Source organism: Rattus norvegicus, chromosome 10, assembly GCF_021556685.1.
Source record: "Rattus norvegicus strain SHRSP/BbbUtx chromosome 10, alternate assembly SHRSP_T2T, whole genome shotgun sequence".
NCBI lineage: Eukaryota > Metazoa > Chordata > Mammalia > Rodentia > Muridae > Rattus > Rattus norvegicus.
Window position 1 is genome coordinate 39,954,570 of NC_141543.1, and position 4,636 is coordinate 39,959,205.

The window sequence follows — 4,636 nt, forward strand, 5'->3', positions numbered from 1 at the left end:
AAAAAAAAAAAGAAAAAAGAAAAAAAAAAAACATAGGGACCTGAATTCGAAACCCAAGGATACACATAAATAGCCTAGCATGACTGAAGACATGTCTGTAAGCCCTGAGCTGAAGGAGGGAGCAGTAGGAGGATTGCTAAGGCCTGCTCCCTGCCAGCCTGGCTCCAGTTTCAGTGAGAGAACCTGTCTCAGGGGAATATGGCAGAGTGCAATAGAACAGGATACGCAGTGTCCTCTTCTAGTTTCCATATGTACCCGCACCGCACACATGCATCACACACACACACACACCACATGCATCATACACACACCACACACACATGCATCATACACACACATATGCATCATAAACACACACCACACACATGCATCATACACACACACCACACACATGCATCATACACACATACCACACACATACATGCATCATACACCCATACACACCACACACACCACACACACATGCATCACACACACATGCATCACACACAATGCAACATACACATACACACACCACACACACCACACACACACACCACACACACATGCATCACACACACATGCATCACACACACATGCAACATACACATACACACACCACACACACATGCATCATACACATACCATACACACACACATACACCACACACATGCATCATACACACACACACCATACACACCACACACACGCACACAACACACATGCATGCATCACACACATGCATCATACACACACATATGCATCATACACATACACACCACACACACATGCATCATACACACACACCATACACACACACATGCATCACACACACATACACTACATACATGCATCATACACACACATACCACACACATCACACACACATGCATCATGCACACACACACACCACACACACATGCATCATACACACACACCACACACACATGCATCATACACACACAACACACACACACGTACACACACATGTATCACATACACCACATACACCCCACACACACACACATGCATCACACACACACCACACACATGCATCATACACACACACCATACACACACATGCATCACACACATATACACCACATACATGCATCATACACACACATACCACACACATGCATCATGCACACACACACACCACACACACATGCATCACACACACACCACACACATGCATCATACACATACCACATACACACGTATCATTCACACATACACACCACACACACATACACACATGCACACAAACATACACAGCATATACACACACATAAATACAGAGAAAGAACCCAGAATCAACTCACATGCCATTCTGTACATAGGGAAACATGAATACAAAGAAATATGGAACAAATTAACTGTTTAACTTATTTGTGATGATTCTCGGAACCAATAGGAGAGAAAATTTAAGGCGCTGACATCTTTTAGCTAAACAATACTCGACATCACTTCTCATCTCCATGTGGGTTCTAATTAGCTTTCCTTGACATTTATTTTTTCCCACTTCTGGAACTGTCCCTGTGACTGTGAAGGTCAGAGCTTTGAATCTCCTTTCTTGGCCTGCCTTTTTCAGGAAGCTGGTTTTCCTCGAGTGTCAATGGCTGGCTCTCTTCCTCCTGTTGTTATTTATGTGGAAGAAAGAAGCAGGATGTTGGGGTAGGACTTGTTGAATGACAACTGTCATCACAGGACAGAGAAGGATTACAGACTGCAGACACCTTTCTCTCAAGTTGGCCCTGTTGGGCATTGCCAGGAGGCTGGGAAGGATGCCAGAATGCACCGGGTTGGATAATCTTGAGTACCTCCAAGGGCATTTCCACAGCCTTACTTGCCCACTTCCCATCACTATGGGATACTTTGACTGCTGGTATCCCATTCCCTTTGTTTTAGGGGATCCTAGGACCTTTATGCCTGGGTTTTCATTTCTGTGAGGTTTTCAGAAAACAGCAGAAAACCAATGCACACAGCTAAGTCAGTTGATACTCAAGAGTTTGTTTCTAACTTCCAGATATTCCTCTTCTTTCTTTCCTAGGCTTATAAATTCATGTGTGTATAAAAGTCACCCCTCCATAGAGCAATGAATAGGTTACATGTCCCCCAAGATAACCAACCCCAAGAATGCTCCAGCCTTTTTAATAAAATGGCATCTAACTTCACATGTGTGTGTGCATTTACTCATGTTAATTTACTCATAGATGTTATCTCTAGACTGCTTACAACACCAATTACATTGTAGTTGCTGTGTAACTGATTGTTGTAGTATGTTGTTTAGAGAATAGTGACCTGGAGCATCATCCAGCATCCATCCCCCGTCCCAATCATTCCCTGTCCTGATGGCATCATCCAATCTCCATCTGTAGTGAGTACATATTTGCTTAGGAAAGCAAAAATCCATATGCACATAAGTGGTCCTAACAGCCTCACCACCAGTTCACTAAGGCTGCCTGGATGGTCTTATTTATCAGCAAGATTTATAAGCCATTGGCACAGACAACAGAGCTGGGATTCGATTCTCCTCAGCGTCTCAGATGTGGGATTATTTTTAGAGATGTCACCTGCACTGTTTGAGTCTTGCCTTCTCCATTAATAAGATGAAGGTGAGAATCTCTCCTGCAGAAGTGTTAGGAATATCAGGAGAGATAGTCTGGGTCCAAGAAGGGGAAATCTCCCTTTAGGAAGGTGTAACTCCCCTGAATGCCACCAAGTGGAGCTATTGACATCCTTGACTAAGCACCACAAGGCGGCGGCCACTTCTGCTTCATTTCTGTTTTGTTTTAAAATGAAGGCTCCCTCAGGAAGACAGAATCTGAGTCTTTGGTGTCAAAGCCATGCACACTTTAAAAATGATCAAATGGCAAACCGAGTGTTTTCAGGGCACAGCCTGGCAATTTGATACATGTTTACAATGGGGAATGATTAAAGCAGGATAGTTATGGAATCTATGGCCTTACATGCTTATCATATTTTAAAACTGAAAACATTTAAAAGCTGCTCCTTTAGCACTTCTGAAATTTGCAATGTGCTATTATTTATCCTTGTCATGATTTTATGCAGCGGAGCATGTATATTTTATCAAGTGATGCTACTGCACGCTAGAACAAACTTCTCCTTTATGCATTGATTGTCCCAGTGACTGTATGCTAACATGCTACATCTATCCCTATACCTCCTACCAGATGCCTGCCTTCGTATATGCCTGGTTCCTCTGCAACACCGCCATTGAGTGTCCTTAGACTTCCAGAGTTCTAAAGGCTTACATGGAACTCAAACAGTCACACACACACACACACACACACACACACACACACACACACACACACACTCTCATACCTGTCCCCTCTCCTCTGTCCTCTGTCTTGGATTATGTTGTTCTACCCACCTACAACAGCCAGAATCCTGGTAAATTGTCTCACCAGACCAGGGCTTTTAAACTTCTGCACAGACCACTGCAAGCACTAACACATTCTGAACATGTGTTATAAATAGTAGGAATGAGGTTATGGGGGGCAGGGGTCTCTGGAAAAGAGACTGAGGCGATGGGGGACACTTGGAGTTCAAGATAGGCTGTTTCATACCAGTGTCCTTGGTGACATAAGAACCCTTGGGTTTGTGTGCTCTGTATGGGTCCTTCCATGAAGTTACCGGAGCCTGTGGTAAGTCACCCACTGGCAAGTCACCCACTGGTACCTCACCATCCCCAAAGGAGCTCATGGCCTCCTCCCGGCTGCCCCATGTGCTGCTGAGCTTCACCAGCGGGCTGCATGCTGTATCAGGCCTGTTCAACCTGCTCTATCAGTAAGGTCATTTCAGAACTTCAGAAGTTAGACATACCTGCTACTGGTCATGGATACTGGTCACTTCCACCAGAACCCTAGGCACTCCCGTTTCCTGTCTCCCAAGTATGGTGGATGCTGCTCCCCAAACACATCTACTTCTCATTATCTCTCAACTGAAGTGATATCCCAAGATCCATTCTTGACTCCTTCAACTCACTCTGCCCCTTGAAGTCAGAGGGATGCTCTCCCGGGGTAGCTATGTTACAACATGCTTTCATGTCTAGTGGTGGCTTCCTTTTACTTTGAGGCCACAACTCAAACTTGTCACCAGCCCCTCATCACATGAAATGTGGGGCAGGCTCTCCTGTTCCTTCCTGTTCACTTGCCATGCCCTAGACACCAGCCTCCTACTTTTCCTCCTCTGTCCCAGCCAAGCCAGCCAGCCCTCTTCGGCTCCAGAATTTCCTAAGTGTACTGGATCACATTTACTCTGTACCCAAGACAGGGGTTGTCTATTCTAAAAAAATATTGAGACCTACATTAAAGATTAGACCAACCCTAGATTTGAAATGTTCAAAAGTGTTGTCTGTACCTAACATACACACATTATTTCCTTGTCCCTGTTTCCTAAACAATATAATAATACAATAATTGTTTATAGAGCCAGCAAGACGACACATCAGGTAAAGGTGCTTGTGGCTGGGCCTGATGACCAGAGTTCAATCCCTGGTACCCACATGACAGGAGGAGAGAAGTGACTCCCTCAGGTTATCCTCTGACATCCATACACATGCCATGACACATGTATAACCACTTGTACATATGCACTCTCACACACAAATAAATATGTGAAATGTAA